Genomic DNA, 22,367 nt, shown 5'->3' on the forward strand with positions numbered 1-22,367 from the left:
CATTCAAATTCAGGAAATACAGAGAACACCACAAAGATACCTCTTGAGAAAAGCAACCCCAAGACACATAATCATCAGATTCACCAAGGCTGATATGAAGGAAAAAATTTTAAGGGCACCCAGAGAAAAAGGTCAGGTTACCTACAATGGGAAACCCATCAGACTAACAGCAGATCTCTCTGCAGAAACCCTACATTCCAGAAGAGAGTAGGGGCCAATATTCAACATTCTTAAAAAAAAAGGAATTTTCAACCCAGAATTTCACATCCAGCCAAACTAAGCTTTGTAAGTGAAGGAGAAATAAAATCCTTTACAGACAAGCAAATGCTGAGAGATTTTTGTCACCACCAGGGCTGCCTTACAAGAGCTCCCAAAGGAAGCACTAAATATGGAAAGGAAAAACTGGTACCAGCTACTGCAAAAACATACCAAATAAAGACCATCAACACTATGAAGAAACTGCATCAACTAACAGGCAAAATAACCAGCTAGCATTATAATGACAGGAACAAATTCACACGTAACAATATTAACCTTAAATGTAAATGGACTAAATGCCCCAATTAAAAGACACAGACTGGCAGATTGGATAAAGAGTCAAGACCCATCAGTGTGCTGTATTCAGGAGACCCATCCATGTGCAAAGATACACATAGGTTCGAAATAAAGGGATGGAGGAATATTTACCAAGCAAATGAAAAAAAAAAAAAAAAAAAAAAAAAAAAAAAGGAGGAATTGCAATCCTAGTCTTTGATGAAACAGACTTTAAACCAACAAAAATAAAGACAAAGAAGGGCATTACATAATGGTAAAGGGAACAATGCAACAAAAAGAGCTAACTATTGTACATAATATATGCAGCCAATACAGGAGCACCCAGATTCATAGAGCAAGTTCTTAGAGACCTACGTAGAGACTTAGACTCCCACACAATAATAGTGTGAGACTTTAACACCCTACTGTCAGTATTAGGTCAATGAGACAGAAAATTAACAAGGATATTCAGGACTTGAACTCAGCTCTGGACCAAGCAGATGTAATACGCTTCTACAGAACTCTCCACCCCAAATCAAGAGAATATACATTCCTCTCAGCAGTACATTGCACTTTTTCTAAAACTGACCACATAATTGGAAGTAAAACACTCCTCAGCAAATGCAAAAGAATGGAAATCTTAACAAACAATTTCTTAGACCACAGTGCAATCAAATTAGAACTCAGGATTAAGAAACTCACTCAAAACTGCACAACTACATAGAAATTGAACAAACTGCTCCTGAATGACTACTGGGTAAATAACGAAATTAAGACAGAAATAAATAAGTTCTTTGCAACCAATAAGAGCAAAGACACAACATACTAGAATCTCTGGGACACAGCTAAAGCAGTGTTTAGAGGGAAATTTATAGCAATAAATGCCCACAGGAGAAAGCAGGAAAGATCTAAAATCAACACCCTAACATCAAAATTAGAAGAACTAGAGAAGCAAGAGCAAACAAATGCAAAAGCTAGCAGAAGACAAGAAATAACTAAGATCAGAGCAGAACTGAAGGAGATAGAGACACAAAATCCCTTCAAAAAAATCCATGAATCCAGGAGCTGGTTTTTTGAAAAGATTAACAAAATAGATAGACCGCTAGCCAGACTAATGAAGAAGAAAAGAGAGAAGAATCAAATAGACACAATAAAAAAAGATAAAGGGGATATCACCACTGATCCCACAGAGATACAAACTACCATCAGAGAATACTATAAACACCTCTATGCAAATAAACTAGAAAATCTAGAAGAAATGGATAAATTCCTGGACACATACATCCTCCCAAGACTAAACCAGGAAGAAGTCGAATCTCTGAATAGACCAATAACAAGTTCTGAAATTGAGGCAGTAATTAATGGCCTACCAACCAAAAAAAGCCCAGGACCAGACAGATTCACAGTCAAATTCTACCAGAGGTACAAAGAGGAGCTGGCACCATTCCTTCTGAAACTATTCCAAACAATACAAAAAGAGGGCCTCCTCCCTAACTCATTTTATGAGGCGAGCATCATCCTGATACCAAAACCTGGCAGGGACACAACAACAAAAAAAGAAAATTTCAGGCCAATATCTCTGCTGAACATCTATGTGAAAATCCTCAAAAAAATACTGGCAAACTGAATCCAGCAGCACATCAAAAAGCTTACCTACCACCATCAAGTCGGCTTCATCCCTGGGATGCAAGCTGGTTCAACATACTTAAATCAATAAACACAATCAATCATATAAACAGAACCAAAGACAATAACCACATGATTATCTCAATAGATGCAGAAAAGGCCTTTGATAAAATTCAATACCTCTTCATGCTAAAAACTCTCAATAAACTAGGTATTGTTGGAACATATCTCAAAATAATAAGAGCTATTTGGGACAAACCCACAGCCAATATCACACTGAATGGGCAAAAGCTGGAAGCATTCCCTTTGAAAACCAGCACAAGACAAGGATGCCCTCTCTCACCACTCCTATTCAACATAGTATTAGAACTTCTGGCCAGGGCAATCAGGCAAAAGAAAGAAAGGAAGGGTATCCAAATAGGAAGAGAGGAAGTCAAGTTGTCTCTGTTTGCAGATGACATAATTGTATATTTCAAAAATCCCATCATCTCAGCCCAAAATCTCCTTAAGCTGATAAGCAACTTCAGCAAAATCTCGGGTTACAAAATCGATGTGCAAAAACCACAAGCATTCCTACACATCAATAATAGACAAACAGAGAGCCAAATCATGAGTGAGCTCCCACTCACAACTGCTACAAAGAGAATAAAATACCTAGGAATACAACTTACAAGGGAGGCGAAGGACCTCTTCAAGGAGAACTACAAACCACTGCTCAAGGAAATAAGAGAGGACACAAACAGATGGAAAAACATTGCATGCTCATGGATAGGATGAATCAATATTGTGAAAATGGCCATACTTCCCAAAGTAATTTATAGATTCAGTGCTATTCCCATCGAGCTACCATTGACTTTGCAAAAGAACAAAGCTGGAGGCATCACGCTACCTGACTTTTAACTGTACTACAAGGCTACAACCAAAACAGCATGGTACTGGTACCAAAACAGACATATAAACCAGTGCAACAGAACAGAGCCCTCAGAAATAATGCCAGACATCTACAGCCATCTGATCTTTGACAAACCTGACAAAAACAAGCCATGAGGAAAGGATTCCCTATTTAATAAACGGTGTTGGGAAAACTGGATAGTCATATGCAGAAAACTGAAACTGGACCCCTTCCTTACACCTTATACAAAAGTTAACTCAAGATGGATTAAATACTTAAACGTAAGTCCTAAAACCATAAAAACCCTAGAAGAAAACCTAGGCAATACCATTCAGGACATAGGCGTGAGCAAAGCCTTCATGACTAAAACACCAAAAGCAATGGCAACAAAAGCCAAAATTGACAAATGGGATTTAATTAAACTAAAGAGCTTCTGCACAGCGAAAGAAACTATCATCAGAGTGAACAGGCAACCTACAGAATGGGGAAAATTTTTGCAATCTATCCATCTGACAAAGGGCTAATATCCAGAATCTACGAAGAACTTAAAGAAATTTACAAGAAAAAAGTGGGCGAAGGATATGAACAGACACTTCTCAAAAGAAGACATTTACGTGGCCAAAAAACGTATTAAAAAAAGCTCATCATCACTGGTCATTAGAGAAATGCAAATCAAAACCACAATGAGATACCATCTCATGCCAGTTAAAATGACGATCATTAAAAAGTCAGGAACCGACAGATGCTGGAGAGGATGTGGAGATATTTCTGGAGAAACGCTTTTACACTGTTGGTGGGAGTATAAATTAGTTCAACCATTGTGGAAGACAATATGGCGATTCTTCAAGGATCTAGAACCAGAAATACCATTTGACCCAGCCATCCCATTACTGGGTATATACCCAAAGGATAATAAATCATTCTACTGTAAAGACACATGCACACTTATGTTTATTGCAGCACTGTTTCCAATAGCAAAGACTTGGAACCAACCCAAATGCACATCAATGATATACTGGATTATGAAAATATGGCACATATACACCATGAGATATTATGCAACTGTAGAAAAGGATGAGCTCATGTCCTTTACAGGGACATGGATGAAGCTGGAAACCATCATTCTCAGCAAACTAACACAGGGAACAGAAAACCAAACACCACGTGTTCTCACTCATAAGTGGGAGTTGAACAATGAGAACACATGGACACAGAGAAGGAACATCACACACTGGGGCCTGTCGGGGTGTGGGGGATAGTGGAAGGATCGCATTAGGAGAAATGCTTAATGTAGATGACAGGTTGATGGTTGCAGCAAACCACCATGGAACGTGTATACCTATGTAACAAACCTGCACATTCTGCCCATGTATCCCAGAACTTAAAATATAATAAAATATAAATAAATAACAGAAAAACAAAAAAAGAATGAAATTTTGACCCCTTCTTAATACACATAAGCCTTGCAGATATTATTCTAGGTGAAATAAAGCAGACCTGAAAAGACAACTATCCTATGATGCTTATTTCTGAGAGATACCTAAAGTAGTCAAATACATAGAGACAAAAAGTAGCATGGTGGTTGCCAGGGGCTGGAAGAAGGGGGAATGGGAGTTATTGTTTAATGAGTAAGGAGTTCAGTTTAGAAAGATGAAAAAGTTCTGAAGATAGATGGTGGTGATGATTTCATAGCAATGTGAATGTACTTAATGCCGCTGAGCTGTACACTTAAAATGGTAAATTTTATGTTATGTATATTATGCCAAATTTAAAAAAGTAACATATTCTTTGAGAAAAGGAAGCTAAATGAGATCGGTCCAGGCACATTTCAGAAATGGTAAGGAAAGCATAGCAATAGAGAAGGGTCGTTGTAGAGCAGTGATTCTCAGCTAGGGGGAGAATTTTATTTCCTAGAGGACATTGTGTAATATCTGGAAACTTATTTGGTTGTCACAGTTGAAGGTTGCTCCTGGCATCTATTGGGTAGAGGTAGGGATGCTGCTAAACATGCCTGAGGAGATGTACAGAACAACCCCTCCACAACAAAGAATTGTCTAGCCCCAAATTTCAATAGTACGGAGGGTAAGAAACTGTGTTGTAGAGATATTGGGGTAATGTGGTCGAATAGAGTTAAAGGGACTGATGAGAAGAGTAAATGGCTTAAATGGTAAGCAAGGGAGTTTGTAGTGCATGCAGTGGGTAATACATTCTTTACATTAGGGGAAGGAGGTCTTAACAGCGATCGAGAAAGGTTCATCATAGGAGGATAGATGACATGCAAAGAAAGATTAAAGGTGGGAGACCAGATAGGCAGTTGCTGTGGTAATCTAGTACGGTATAGAAAAATCTATGATGCTGCTTGTCATTTCATATGGCCGACATTGCTCTAAGGGCTTCACATGTATTAACTTACATTGTTCTCATAATACTTCTGTGTTATAATCATCATTCTCATTTTAAAGAATAGGAAATCAGGAACAGAGTAAGTGCCAAAGGTCATTAAAGGATGGATGGAGCTAGGCTTTGAACCCAGGAAATCTATGCTGCCTTCTTTTTTATAGGTGGTACTTCTTTTCAATGCCTGGATACATCACCTTTTTTCTCGGTTGGAAAATTAGGTTTATGGTTAAGTAGGATGAGGGAATTATCTAAGCTTTCCTACCTCCTTTCTACATTAAGCTGAGTTTGAGGAAGATGGAGACAGTTGAGAAGACAGCAACCAGCTTTTTGAAATTTAGAAAATTGCTTGCAGGGAAGATTAGATTGAGAGTGGGTGAATTAAACATATAGATTGGAGGAGGTGAATAATCAGGGAGAGATTGCAATTTCTCACCCACAAGCTCTCAAATTCTGACTCTCCAAAAGCTTCAGCAGGCTGTGGATGCCATTTCACTGACATGCATCAAACTTGAAAAACACAATCTAGGCCAGGATTGTCACTCCACCTCCTACTCCCCAGTAACACTCACTCATCCTGAGCACTTCCCACTCAATAATCCTTTCCCATGAAAAGGAAGATGGCCATGCCCTGCTGTGATGGTCTGTGAGCTTGTTTAGGGAATGAAGTGGTCTGTGCCACTGAGGAAGAAGAGAGGAGAGAAAAGTGATTCTTTATTTCATTGAAAGCACGTCACACTTGACTCCTTGCCTGCTCTTTGTAATTAGTATTGCAGTTTGCTATAGCTCTGAAGATCTAGAAAAGGCTGAAAAGCTTCTGGCCCAATTAGTGTTTGCTGTTGAAGAGATTTAAGACCAGAAAAATCAGCTGTTTTAGTCTTTATTCTCTTACTAATATATTCTTTAACCTTAGACAATATTACTGTATTCATCATTATTACACTGCCTGCTTTTCCATGCAACATCTCTTGATATTCATATCAGGCTGCCAGAGAAGGCAAGGCAGATATTATTGGCAGTTTTTTTTTTTCCAATAAGAAAAACTGAACTTCTGAAAGGATACGTGATCTACTTAGGGTCACCCAGCTAGGAGGTGGCAAGGCTGGACCATAAGTGTGATTTCACTCACTTCCAATTCATTCATTCTGGTATCACTGCTTCTCTAACCCCAGGGTGCATAAGAGTCACCTAAAGAGTTTATTAATGCATGGATTCCTGGTACCTATTCCTAGGCATGGCATCTGTATTACTATGGAATGATACTATGGTGTCTATTTCTGTAACATCTCTATTATTATAGTAATAACATAGTATGGAGATAGTATCTCTATACTAACTTAGTAAGCCTGGGGTGGGATCTGAGAATTTTCATATTAATGGGGCTGGAGTGCAGTCCATTTTCAAAGTGACACTGCTTTATACTATACTGATGTACCTCTCTGTACCTCAGTTTCCTCATCTGTTAGAGACAAATGATAATAACCAGCTGTCTTCATTTTTGGGATTACTGTTGGAACTGTGGTGAATTAAAGATGGGTACAAGTACTTTGCAGCTCCTCCCGGCAGGAGGAATAACTCGTCTCCTTGCCTCTTGAATCTGGGCTGGCCTGGTGACTTGTTCTAATGAATTGATGTGACATTTGACTTCGAAGCAAGACCTCAAGTAGCCTGGCAGCTTCCACGCTTGCCCTCGTGGAACCCTGAAACCACCATGCAGAGAGGCCTAGGCAAGAGCCTGTGCTGACAGAGACCCAGCTAACCAGCCAGGCATGTGAGTGAGACCCTCCAGGATCTTCCTACAGTTAACTGAGGCAGCATGAGTGAGATTGTGAGAAATAATAAATTGTTGTTGTGTTAAGCCACTAGATTTTGGAAGGGTTTGTTATGTAGCAATAGACAGTTCAAATGAAGATAAAATGAATAATGATTATGAAAATATTTTGAAATTACAGTAGCACAAATTCTCAAAGAAGAAAGCTTTTTTATCATAATAAAATCAACTGTGCTAAAAGTTAACAAAGCAGACCAAAGATTTAAAATCAATTTTAAGAATAGAATAAACAATGAATAAAAAAAAATCTACGAATACATAGTGATAAAAATAGATAAGTGAGTGAATGAATGGAAGGTTAGAGGACTCTTCTGTCCACTAAGTGTAGAGGGAGAAGTGGAATTGGAAAATCAGCATTTTGCAACCATATGGTAAAGACTGGTTAGAGCAAGTCACCCATGGATGCTAAATCTATGGGGAAAGTATGATGAAGATGATATTTGCTTGGTCTCAATTTATCTTCCCATGGCTTGTTACTAATTACAAAAGAAAAATTCTTAATTACACAGAAGAAAGACCTTACAATACCATGACTGGAAAATCAAAATTAAAATCACCAATGAGGGTAGATGAATATTGTGTGCTTCTAGATGTGATACCATGAGAAGGATGAAAACATTACTGGGGATGTGTAACCTGAATCTACTCTTGAGGAAACAGATACACTCAAATTGAGGATATTCTATGAAATAACTCACTGCGTTATTCAAAAATTAAAATACCATGAAAGATACAGAAAAGCTGAGAAATTGTTCCAAATGAAGGGAGACCAAAGAGACATGGCAACTAAATACAATACATGATCTCAACTGGATCCTGTACCTGAGGGGTAAAAATGACATAAGGGACATTATGAAAACATTTGAAAAGATTGGAATATAGACTGCAGATAAGGTAAAAATATGATCTCAACATTAAATTCTCTGAATTTGATAACTGTTCTGTAGTATGTAAACCAAATATTCTTGGTCTTAGAAAATGTACATTCATTTATCAAGGAGAAAAGGGTCATGGTGTAGCAATTTACTCTCAAATAGTTTAGAAAAATACATTACATGCACATACATGAGACAGAGTGAGAGATGACAAAGCAAATGTGGCAAAATGTTAAAAATTAATGCATCTTGGTAAAGAATAGATGAGTGATTCAAGCTATTCTTGCAACTTTTCTGAGTTAGAAAATGTTTTGAAACAATGCTACAGAATGTATATAGGTGGATATATTTTTGACCTTCAAGTGAAGATGAACTTTGCAAGCTTAGTAAAAGGAAGACACAAATTATTGATAGATTTGATTACTTTAAAAAGCAGTAAAATCATTAACAAAATTAAAAGAAAAAATATAGGTTAGGAAAATATTTGCAAGAAAAATAACACAAGAAGAATATAATTAAATTTGTAAATATGAAGAGCTCATACAAATTGTAGTACGTAAACAAAGAAAGATATTTAAAAAAAATCAAAGAAAAAATACTAACCAGTGTTAGAAAATTTATTCTTACAAGCAACACAAAAACGCAAATGAAAAAGATACATGCCTTTTCACTCATGGAATTAGCAAAGATGGAAAATGATAATACTCAATGCTGTCAATGATGTAGCATGGTGAGCACTTACAGTAGTAACTGAATCTGTACAATTTGGAAAGCAATTTGGCAGTACATATAAAGAATTTTAAATGTGTTTTTACTCTTGATCCAGTATTAAATTCTAGAAATTCATCTTATGGAAAGAATCAAAAATTCAAACAACAATTTATACACAAAAATGTTCTTTGTAGCATTGTTTATGTTATTTCAAATTTTCATAGTCCAGGAGACAGTTAAATAAATTAGGTTCACATAATATTTGTAAAAAGTTTTCAATAATATGGGGGCTGTGATGGTTAATATTGAGTGTCAACTTGATTGGATTGAAGGATGCAAAGTATTGTTCCTGGGCATGTCTGTGAGGGTGCTGCCAAAGGAGATTAACATTTGAGTCAGTGGACTGGGAGTGGCAGATCCACCCTCAATCCGGGTGGGCACCGTCTAATCAGCTGCCAGCCTGACTAGAATAAAGCAGGCAGAAGGTGGAAAGAACAGACTTGCTGAGTCTTCTGGCCTTCATCTTTCTCCCATGCTGGATACTTCCTGCCCTTGAACATCGGACTCCAAGTTCTTCAGCTTTTGGACTCTTGGACTTATACCAGTGGTTTGCCAGGGGTTCTAGGGTCTTTGGCCACAGACTGAAGGCTGCATTGTTGGCTTCCCTGCTTTTGAGTTTTTGGGACTCAGATGGCCTCCTTTCTCCTCAGCTTGCAGACAGCCTATTGAGGGACTTAACCTTGTGATTGTGAGAGTCAACACTCCTTAATAAACTCCCTTTCATATATACACCTATCTTGTTAGTCCTGTCCTTCTAGAGAACCCTGACTAATACAGGGGCTTACTATATAATACATTATTCAAAATGGAAGTATACTCTTAAAAGACTAAATGGGATTAAAACAGAATATTAGCGGTGATCCAAAGAAAAGGGTCCTAGCAGGTAACAGTTGACATACTCCGTAAGGTTTAGCTGAAGAAAGTTTAAAGAAGGGATGATTTATAGAGATGTGGGCAGAGTTATGGGAATCATAAGAGCAGAGGATAGGGCTACCACCCCTAGTCTTGAAGGGACCAAAAGCAGGGATGATTACCAGAGACTGGAAAGAGCTGAAGCTGTGACAGATCCTAAACCAGCTCTTTTCCTACACTCTGATGTTCTGAGGTCCTGGTTGGGCACATGATATGAAAAGCCTGGGTAATGCAGTCCTTAGAGATCAGCCTTCCGGTGTACAGAGCAGGGCAGAGAAGAATGGTGAATGGATCTAGCAATCCAAACAGAAATTAACCAGCACAAGTACTATCTCTGGCTGGAATATTGTGAATGCTTAGTATTTTCTTTTCATCTACTAACCTATAAAACTCCTGGCCCTGGCGCAAACACCCTTTGCCTATGAGAAGTTGTATAACAAAAGACATGTAGGTTACATATTATTTTTTCTCTCTCAAGCTATCATTACAAACAATTTTAAATGTAAAATTTATATTAAGAAAGACATGCTTATATTTTCTAACCTATTTGTTATGATGTTCTTCACCATTTAACTTTCCCCTTGTAACACCTCTTTCTTGACTTCTGTATTGTGTGTCTTTTTCTTATAATATCTGTATATTTTGTAAGGAAGCTTCTGACGACCACAACAAAAATCCCATAGGAGTGTCTGCTTTATGAGTGGTTGTCACTGCCTAAAGCACTCCACTGTTGTAGAAACAATAGAAGTAATAGCTTTGATTTGGTCAAAGCCAATTAGGACAAGGGCAGGCTACTTCCTGTCTTCCCCACACCTGGGGAAATGCAGTTCTTAGAATTCCCATGGTGATTATTGAGTTGGAGAAAGGTTCAATGCAGATGATAACACTGCTTTCCTATTTTTAGGACCGCTGTGACTATGATGAATGTTTTGTCTAGGACCAGCCTTCAAACTGGCCAAATGTTCATATATCTATAATTTGGAAGCACAGCTATAATATCAAAATCCAAATTCATTTTGGTTGAGCTTGGAAACATAATAATTGAATACTTTTGTTTGAAATGTGTTGATTTTATAGAAGGCATCTGGAGTGAAGCAAGAGACTATATTTTAAAATATGTCTTTTATTAAAAATTTTTTCTCTACAAAAAGCCTCATATTAATTTAATCAGGCAAATCTGAAATTTGTAATAGACATTTTGAGTTTGAAAAGCAGTCTCATTGAAGGTCTGTAATGATATATCATTTTGGCCTTGACAAGCTAATTTAAAAAAAAGATTTCGAAAGAAAAAAGTGTTTTATTCACTCTGCATTTTGAATAACTTCTTTAAGTATAGTTTGAAATGATTAAGACAACTTGTTACCTACTAAAAGGCTTGGGTCATGTGTATTTTGACTTAAATTATTTTGCATATTGACATTGATTTTGATCATTTGCTCACTATCAAGGCATCTTTGTGGATATTATGCAGTAAAACCATTAACAACACAGATTTCCATTCAAAATGTTGAAATCCATTTAGTTGTTGTATGTGCTTTTGGTTCATTGAGAAGCTCAGTCACGATAAACCTGTCATGGCTTATCTCCTTGGAGAAGCCCTCATTTTCTCCAATGCTTTAAATGTTTGAGTGTCAGGAGACTGGACCCTGAGCTCTATTTGAAGTCACAGTTCCAGGCTGTAGTTCCATTTACTCAGGTACAGTTTTAAAAATATCATTTTGAAGTAAATTAGATTTTATAAATACTTATTTCTCCCCTTTTCATTTGTTTCATGTTATCACATATATTAGTTCTGACATTGCTATTCCTCTAACTCTAATGATTAACTTAAGTAAATGGACTGGCATGGTATGTTTATCAATTAACTCAATCAATTGACAAAATACATTTATACATAAAATATGTAATTAATCATAACTTATGTATTAATGAACATTCAAACAAAATCAGAATAGATTAAATGACTCATTTGATGGCTTAGTTATCAACATATTTAGAAAGTAACAACATCAATTTTTTAAATAAGTAAGTGAAAATAGAGACCTACAGTGAGAATTCAGCTGATGAAACAACAATAATTTGAGCTAAGGATGAACTAGATGAAGAATGAAGAGAATTAATTTTATATATATATATATTTATATATATATATGAAATCACTGTCATTTTCCCTTGCAGAAATTAAAATTAACATAAAAACAATGCCATTTATAACATCAAAAATACGAAATACTTAGGGATAAATTTGACAAAATTTACACAAGACATATACACTGAAAACTACAAAACGTTGAAAGCAGCTAAAAAAAGCCGAAGTCAATGGAGAGATGTATTGTTTTCATGGATCAGACATCTTACTATTAAGATGTCATTTATCCCTAAATTAATGCATAGATGTAATATAATCATAATTCCAGTTGGCTTTTGTACAAATTGTCCAGCTTAGAATAGACAACTCTAAAATTTATTTGAAAATGCAAAACATTTAGAATAATACACACACACACACACACACACACACAGCAGAATAACACTGAAAAAGAAGAACAAAGTAGAAGTACAAACTGTATGATTCGAGAGTTATTATAAAGCTATAATAATCAAGGTGGTGTGGTATTGGTACAAAGTTAGAAGTACAGCTCAATGAATCAGGAGTCCATGAATAGATCTGAATAGGTTTGGTCAAGTGATTTTTGATAAATATGCTAAGGAAATTCAATGAAGAAAATATAATCTTTGTAACATATGGTGCTAGAACAATTGGATAACCCTATGCAAAAGAATGAACTGCCACCCTAATTTCACACCACATAAAAATTTGACTCAAAATGAATCATAGTCTTAAAAATAATGGCTAAAATTTTTAAAATCCTAAACTAAAACATAGGAAAATATATTAGTGTCTTTGGGTTTGGCAAAGATTTTATAAGTACTATACAAAAATCACAAGCTCCAAAATCAGTTAAGTAGGGCCTCATCAAAATCAAGAACTTTTGCTTTTGAAATGCAATGTTTAGGAAACTGAAAAGACAAGTGAGACAATGGGAGAAAATATTTGAAAACACTCATCTGACAAAGGACTTTCATGTAGGATATATAAAGAAATCTCACAACTTAATTATAGGTAGACAAACAATCCAATTAAAAGTGGGTACATGATTCTAACAGATGCTTCATCAAAGAAGAGATACGAATGGTAATTAAACACACAAAAGATGCTCAACATCACAGTCATTAGGGAAATGCAAATTAAAACTATAATAAGCACCCAATAAAATGGCTAAAATTAATAAGACTGACCATATTAAGTGCCGAGAATTTGGAGTTACTGAAACTCTCATAGACTGCTCATGTTATGGCCATTTGGAAATGGTATGGCCGTTTAGGAACACAATTTGGCAATTACTTAGAAAGTAAAATATATACCTACCATTTGACCTAGCCATTCTACTTTCGGGTATTTAACCAAAAGAAATGAAAACATATGCCTGCCCATAGATTTGCCTATGGATGTCTGTAGGCACTTTATTTGAAATAGCCCCAAACTGGAAACAATCCAAATATCCATCAACAGATAAATAGACAACTGAAATATGCTACATCTATACAATGAAATGCTATCAAGAAATAAAAATGAATGAACTATTGATACATGCAGCAACATGGATTAATCTCAAAATTATTATGCTGAATAAAAGAAGCTAGACAAAAAATACATGCTAAATGACTCCATTTGTTAAAATTTCTGGAAAATGCATATTTATATGAGCAATAAACAGATCTGTGATTGACTATAAATAGGGGAGTATGAAGCGGGTGGAATGGATTACAAAGGTTGTGAAGAAATTTTGGATGTAGTGGATAAATTCATGATTTTCATGGTAATGTCATAGGTGTATAAAATAGTTCCCCCTCATCTGTGGTTTTGCTTTCCATGGTTTCAGTTGTGGTTTGAAAAGGTTAGAGTATTTTGAGAGACAGACAAACCACATTTATATAACTTTCATTACAGTATAGTGTTGTAATTGCTCTATTTTATTATTCATTATTATTGATCTCTTATTGTACCTAATTTGTAAATTAAACTTTATTGTATATACATATATATTCAATATAGGAAAAAACAGTATACCTCTAGGGTTTGATACCATTCCACAGTTTCAAGCATCCACTGAGAGATTTGGAACATGTTCTTTGCAGATAACAGGAGACTACTCTTATCAACAGTAAGTTATACAATAAAACTTGTCAAACAATACACCTCAAATATGTGCAGTTTATTGCATTACCAATTTTAATAAAGCTGAAGAAAAATTACAAAGACCAAAAGGAAAAGCATCTTAAAAGGACTGAAAGAATAGTTCAACTTGTATGGTAAACATGAGAGCTGGGATGATGTTTGCATTCATAATTTCATACCTGGGAAGTACTTACAATAGTTTAACTTAGAAAGCATTCAATAAACATAGTTATTATTTTAATTATTAAAAAACTTCAGCCACTTTTAATCTAGGATGCAGACCATCTGAGCAATATGTCAATTCAGAAATGAGCAACAAAACAAAATAGCTTCCAGTCTGTTAGCCTGTGTTAGAGGTATTCAGCTTTTGGGGGACATAAGTAGTTGCAAGGATGAACTCTTGACAAGGAAGTGGCATTAGGGATATTGATGGTGTAGTGGCAGTTTTCTTCTCAGACCACTTTACTGGCATGATTTCACTTTAGACTACTAGCCTCCGGTCCATTTGTTCAGCCTTCCCAACAATTCTGTAAGTTACTTAATATACTTTAATATATCAATTTCTTGCTTAACGTAATGGGAGTGGATTATGTTGATTGCAACCAAGTGACTTGACCAATATAACCCCTAAGGGGAAGAATATAAAAATTAACATATTTTAAAGAAAAATTTCAAATTCGTTTTCTATTTTTAGTTTTTTTGGAGGGGGTGTGGAAAGATTCTTAATTTACTTAGCTAAACAATTGATCAGCAGCCTAAAATGTATTTATATATTCTGCATCTTCCCACTTTTTGCCTCCAGTTTTTCATTATTGCTTTACATGAAAATCTTTATTGGGATTAAAATGGAGTCCTATGGGTAGAACACTCGCTGGATTTTCCGTGAAAAGATTTTGGAATTTTAGGTTCTTACAGTGTAGTGATTTGGGGAGTGGTGGGAAGGTAGTAGAGATATATGTATGTAAGTCCAAATAATATCAATGATGATATAAATACAATAAACGAACATAAATGATGACAAACTTTGACACTTTTTCATTGCTGTTTTAGATCATGTTTGATGTGATAGGTCTGTTGAATATCACGTATTAAGTTTTGGGCAAATGAGTTTTCTTCTGATTGGACATTTTTCCTTAAAGAGGTAACATGATTTTCAGATCAAATTGTCATTTTAAGGATGATGCCTCTTGGGAACAGGTACTCTTAGTGAAAAGTAGAGCTGTGTGTACTGACACAGAAAAGTATCTCTGACAAGTTGTTAAAAGAAAGAAGCAAGATAAAGAGTAATGTGGATGGTATAATCCCATTTGTGTGTGTATATGTATATGTAACGTGACTATATTATTTATTTATTAGATATGTTGAATCAAAGAGCCTTTGGATTTTGGTGCACCAGGCACAGTGGAAGACAGGAGTAAGGGCCTCACTAGAAACAGAGAGGTTGAATGAAAGTTCTTACAGTGGAAAATAAGTAGCTCCTCTCAGCCTCCTTCTGCTACTAAGCTCCATTAATGCTAACTGACAGAAGATTAGAGACCAGCTCCTAGAAAAGACCTATGGGTACTGACATCTGGAGTGCTTCCTAAAGACAAGTCTGGATTTCTGCTTAATTGCCGATGAGAAAAGTATACTGGTCAACAAGGGCTTCCAGTCAGCTTTTTATTGTCCCACTCTTAAATGTCTGTAGACAGACAGATTGCCAGACATTTAAGGAAAGCCTCCAACAGAGACCAAAATAACAGAATTAACTAGCTAACTCACTAAGGAATTCAGAGGAAAAAAGAATCAAGGATTAAGACAATGTAAACAACAAAATAAAACACTTTGTAATATCTTTTGATGGAACCAGAACAGGATACTTAAAGAAAAAAAAAAAAAGAGTGTGGCTTCGTGTGGTGGCTTATGCCTGTAATCCCAGCACTTTGGGAGGATGAGGTGGGTGGATCACTGAGGTCAGGACTTTGAGATAAGCCGGGACAACATGGCAAAACCCCGTCTTTACCAAAAATACAGAAAACTAGTTGGGCATTTTTGCAGGTGCCTGTGATCCCATCTACTCAGGAGGCTGAGGCAAGAGAATCACTTGAACCCAGGAGACAGAGGTTGCAATGAGGCAAGATCGTGCCATTGCACTCCAGCCTGGGTGACAGAGCAAGACTCCATCTCAAAAAAAAAAAAAAAAAAAAAAAAAAAAAAAAAAAAGAAACCAAAACAAATGTGATAGAAATGTTTTTTGATTAAAGGCTAAGGAGACAAAATTTAAGAAAGCCCCAAGAAAACAGAATGAGACAAAAAAAGTAAAGTAAGAGATAAATTAAAAAAAAAAAAACCCCTGGAGGTTCAATCCAAGAGGTCAACATCTAAGTTTGAAAAGAAAGAACATAGAAAATAATAAGGCAGAAATTACAAAAGAAAAAGACAGTTTTTTTCAAATTGAACATCATGAGTCTAAAGATTGGAAATCACCTTTTTAAGTATCCAGCAAAATGAAAAAAAGAAAAAAAGACTCACATGTTAGAACATCATCCTGAAATTTCAGAACGCCGGGAATAAAGAATAAACACTAAATGCTTCCAAGAAGAACAAAACCAGATCATATCAAAGGGTTGAGTGAGAATGACATCTGAGGTTTGAACAGCAACACTGGAAGTCTACTTTCCAGTGGACTGGAATACTGTGGAAACATGAATTCAAAGTTCTGAGGAATTATTATTTCAACCTAAAATTATTCACCCAGCAGCCGTACTATCATTGTAGTGCCAAGGGGGAATAAATAATTTTTTTAGTATACAAATTTTCAAAAAGCTTACATTCAATGCACTCTTTCCTAAGAAGCTATTTGTGACTGTGCTTAAGTAAAGGAGAGGAATGAACCAGAGAGAAATATAGGTGACACAACAAATAAAGAATCCAATGTGGGAGAGAGATAAGAAGTCCCTTAGGTGATAGTTAGGAACAAATTTCAGTATGAATGCTGACAGCCAATAGTACAGATCAGAGCAGGAGGATGGAAAGTTCCAGCAAGTCTGTCTTCAGTTAAATGAAATGAATTTGATCACTTGATTATGTGGAAAATTTTGATAAAAGGGATTTTACGTTTCTTTTAAAGAGTTTGGAAAGGTTTAGAGAAAGGAACATAGAAAATCAAGCAAACAAAGAAACAAACAAATGAACAACAATAAAAAGATGTGAATATTAACTCCAGGACAAACAAATTGCAACTTTATTAGAAAAGAAGTATAATTAGGTCAGGTGCGGTGGCTCACACCTGTAATCCCAGCACTTTGGGAAGCCAAGGCAGGTGGATCACATGGTCAGAAGTTTGAGACCAGCCTGGCCAACATGGTGAAACCTCATCTCTACTAAAAATACAAAAATTAGCCGGCCATGGTGGTGTGTGCCTGTAGTCCCATCTACTCGGGAGGCTGAGGCAGGAGAGTTGCTTAAACCCGGGAGACAGAGGTTGCAGTGAGCTGAGATTGTGCCACTGTACTTCAGCCTTGGCGACAGAGGGATACTCCGTCTCAAAACAAAAACAAAATCAAAGCAAACAAACAACAACAAAAAACAACCGTAATTATGATTTTCTACAATATAGCTGATCATGACTGAAGAGATATCACAAATCTGCCAGAAAGTTTCCTTTGCATTAGTCCCAAGGTTAATACTGCCAGAGATTCCCACGCATGAAACCTCCTGTTCTCTCTCAGTAGCTGGTAGTCAAGTGCCTTGATTAACTAGACGCTACTGTGAGTCAACTGACATTTGAAAGTCTCAATTCAGTATTTTAGGGGTATCAATGTGTCATGTATGAAAACATGGGTCATATGCAAGACGCTTGTTGCATGAAAGTTGAGGATAGTCCATAATAATAATACTAACACTTATTGAGCTCTTACTGCATGTCAAATGCTTTCCTTGGTTTACATCCACTGACCCTTATCTGTTATCAGCTCCTTTTTATGGATGATAACATTGAGGTATAAAGAGGCTAGGTAACTTTCCCAGAGTTATGGGGCTTGGATTAGACTGGGGACAGTGTAGTTCCAGAACTTGTGGTCCTGACTGCTACCCTTCTGCCTCAATACATAATTAGATACATGCTTTAGGGGATTGAAAACTTAGAAAATCAATGAGGATAGAAGCCTCTTGTGGTGGAAGTAGTGGTAGAATGAAGTGGACTAAAGCCAGGCATCAGGAGTCAGAAGGGACAGGAGTCTGACCTGTTAGTCCACTCACAGGAAATGAGAATTGATGGGATTTTGTTAACAGTTCATTTAATTTAGAGACATTGATGATAAACTCCTTTACCCTACTGAAGAAGTCAAGAACACCGGCATCAAGATGGACCTTTCTCCTGAGACTTTCTCACTTCATCTCTTTCATATCTTTTTGATACCGTTGCTTTCACTTCTCATTTCCTTTCATCACCTGTCAGGCTTCATATTACAAGCAGAGAAACCTAGGCCTGGCTTCTCTTGTTCGAACGTTCCTTCACTTAATATTTGCCCCGGGAGTCTTGGCAACTAGGCTCGGTAATGGCAACCTGGAGGGAAAGAAGACCTGGTTCCCCCTTCCACCCCCAACCTCATTAAATATGATGCAGTTCCTACCAAGAGGCTTGGGGGCGGAGGCTGTGTGGGCAGAAGACACAGCTTCCAAATGTTCTTGTAAATATTCATAAAAACATGTTAGTGTTGCTAAACCCACAGCAAACGATAATCATCCATCCCCCTACACCCTGCATCTTTTTGCTGTTAATCCTTTTGTCTGCCTTGAATTCCTTCCCACAATTGCTTCTCCCCCATCCTGTGTTTTTGAATGGCTGCCAGATACCCTACCCCTAGCCTTTGCAGCCCTTCATGTGGGTCTACGGTGCCCTTTTCAAAGCAATGACCCTCTGCTGCCAGCTAGGGACACGAATGACACACACCATCCCAGGGATGTTGCTTCTGATCATCTTGGTTCCTTGCTCTTGGAGAACACAACAATTATTCTGCCCAGGAACTGATGGGGATTTCTGAGCAACCTGGCACATCTGAAACATTTTTCTGACTCATTGAGCTGGCATATACTGCTAGATCAGCACTGGCCCTGTTCCACACAGCCTGTCACCAACAGTGGGTGTTGTTGTAAGCTCTAGTTTTGATTGTGGCAAGATGGGCTCTGTGACTCTCCTCTTGTTCTGTTGAGTTCAGAAAAGGCATCTGGTCTCCATTCACATTACATTTGACAAGAGTCCAAAACCTAAATGAATGTTGCTAATAAAGAACTGTAAGGAAAAAACATGTTGAGAACTACTGAGTGTATTCAACACACATCAAGCTTTGGAGCAGGGGGAGGGGAAGGGAATGAATGTGCTGGGTTAGGATCGCCCGTTGGAGGGCAAGAGCTCCCGGCTCTGCCTGGCTCTGTCCATGAACTGTGCCTCAGTTTGCCTTCTTGACATTGAGGATGTTAAAAAAGTGCTTTATAATTCAGAAGAGACTGCGTGCGACCTTGTAAATGTTTAACTTTGCTGTTGCTCAAGGAAGTTTCAAATGAGCTAGGATTGATTGAACAGCCACTCTGTGTCTAAGTCAAAGGTGGCCAAGGAGAGAATTTAGCCCCTGCATAATCTTCACTGGCTCACTGCCTCCAAATCCTTTGACATGGGTAATTGGCATGTTCTCCACCTTTTGTATAGTACATGCAAATATGGCCTAAGCCCATCTCCCTTTTATCTTTCTCAGGCATATCTCTTGCATGATAGACTGCATCATGGTGTCTGCTTCCCAGAGGAACTAACCAGCACAGCAGGAGAGTTTACTTTCTAAATGGAATTAGCTGGAGGAGGCTAAAAAATGTTAAGATGTGAAACTAAATTAAGCTAAATGTCAATGAAGCCACTATTGAACAATGATTATTTTCTGAGGCATCCTCTAAATACATGAGGCAACTGAATGAGGAAACTTTTAAAAGAATATCTTACATTTTAGAATCACTACATTATTACAGCTAAAGTTCTTATTTCAGGTCGTGTTTAGCTAACACAAAATGGCCAAATCTAGATCATCTTAGGTTATTCTGATAAAATCTTATTGTTTATGTATGAAATATTGTCTGTCTTTGTGTTAACAAATATATAAGGCATATGCTTTGCTCATCAAAAAGTGGTGTCACAAAAATAAGAAGGAAATATTCCCCCTGGATTTTTAAAAGTGCTTTGTCCAGAGAAAATTCCTACTGTCTTAATTTTTTGCAGAAATACTATGATGCAGGGAGTCTCTATGTTAACAGTGTTTAACTTTAGCCTATGACCTTAAGACCTTAACCAGTCTAGAGTAATAAAGACTGGGAAAGTAAATAAAAATACAAGTAATGAATATAAAGTGAGTAAATATGCAAATAATCAAATATGGTTCTTGGTAAATTATTTTGTGGTAGATAATCATATCTAAAATACGTATCTTCATCAGGTAAAATGCTGGATCAAGAATTCAGAGTCGTAATTTGTCAAGCAAACATCTGGTATACAGTGTTGATGGAATGTATAATAAAGCAATAACTTATTATTCAGGAAAAGCAGAAGCCTGCCTTTTTGGAATATGGAAAGATCTATGCTCAAGTCTAGCCATATCTATGACCACATCTGAACAAGCAAGGATTGGAACACAACATTCAGAACAGTCCTCAAATACCTCTGAGTATAAAAAGTCTTAGAGAAGTTGGAAAAGTAGACTGGCTGACTTATGGGGGAGAACAGTGGTGGGAGCAATTGCACAAGTGTTAAGTTCCAGGGGTTGGTGTACAGAAGGAGTGTACACAGGTCAGAACAGGAGTCCAAGAACCCACAACTTGTGTAACCTTTGGGGCTGCTAGTCAGGAAGGGCAGACAAGAGGAAAAATAGAGACAAGTCAAGGATGATGGCAATTGAAGAATGAGTTTCAAATTTGGATTACAGCAGATCGCTAATATATTCAGCCTTTAAACCGATTTTTATGGAGTATTTATTTGTACCTGAACTTGTGCTAAGAGTTGCAGATACAAAGATGAAATAATGTGTTTCCTGCCTTTTAGTGCTGGAACAGAAAGCCAAATATTACATAACACAAGACAATAATCATATTATTAAGAAGGCACTAAAAATTGCATGGGTCCTTCTGGGGAGGCTCCCTCAACCCTAAATTCCCTTCCAGCTACCAAATCTCTCTCCATCACAGCTGAATTTCTATATTTGCTATCCCCCTTTCTTTATCTCTCATTCATTCCTCAACTCACTTCATGCTGGCTTTGGGCGACACCACTCCACCAAAATTGTTTTCAATTGTCTTTGCAAAATTCCAAGATAATCTTCAGTTCTTATTTTCTTGACCTTTTGGCAGGATTTGATACTCTTAATTATTCTTTTGTTTTCAGAAATACTGTCTTTCTTTGACATTCCAGGGCAGCATATTCTCTCCCACCTTACTTTCCATTCCTCTGGAGACCTTTCTTCCTCTACCCACACCTTAAATATTTGGGGTCTCCAGAGCTCTTTATAAATTGTTTCTACCAAAGTTAGTTCCTCACAATATTAATCACACTTTGTTATTTCTTTTCTTTTTCTTTTCTTTTTTTGAAACGGCGTCTCGCTTTGTCGCCCAGGCTGGAGTGCAGTGGCGCGATCTCGGCTCACTGCGAGCTCCGCCTCCCGGGTTCACGCCATTCTCCTGCCTCAGCCTCCTGAGTAGCTGGGATTACAGGCGCCCTCTACCACGCCTGGCTATTTTTTTTTTTTTTTTTTTTTTTTTTTTTTGTATATTTAGTAGAGTCGGAGTTTCACCGTGTTAGCCAGGATGTTCTCCATCTCCTGACCTCATAATCCGCCCGCCTCGGCCTCCCAAAGTTCTCGGATTACAAGCGTGAGCCACCGCGCGGCCACATTTTGTTATTTCATTTACTTTCTTGCCACTGCAAATTTTGTGAGACCAGGACTATATCATCACTGTCTTTCCAGTGCCTAGCACTGTGTGTAACATGAAGTTTGTGCTTAATCAATATTTATTGAGTGAATGAATAGTTGAATGATCTGAGAACCTTAAAAGATGAGTAGGAATGGCACAAAAGAAAAGGTAGAGAGTTTTGACTGGAAGGCAGTTGAGCAGACGAGTGATATACTGAGATTTGAAGATTAAATCACTCTAGCAACAGTGTGAAGGATACATTGGAAGAGGAGAGTTCAGAGCAATTGATGTTACAATATTCTTAGTGAAAAGGGTGATGGCTATAGAAATGAAGCAAAAGGCAATGGTTCAGGGGATCATTAA

General features: G+C 37.1%; 1 long non-coding RNA gene across 1 annotated transcript in view; it reads left to right on the plus strand.

Annotated features, from left to right (window-relative positions):
* LOC126959000 (uncharacterized) overlaps positions 1-22,367 on the plus strand; it is an 87,751-nt gene that overhangs the window by 64,853 nt on the left and 531 nt on the right. The window lies entirely within an intron of this gene.

Source organism: Macaca thibetana, chromosome 7 (assembly GCF_024542745.1).
Source record: "Macaca thibetana thibetana isolate TM-01 chromosome 7, ASM2454274v1, whole genome shotgun sequence".
NCBI lineage: Eukaryota > Metazoa > Chordata > Mammalia > Primates > Cercopithecidae > Macaca > Macaca thibetana.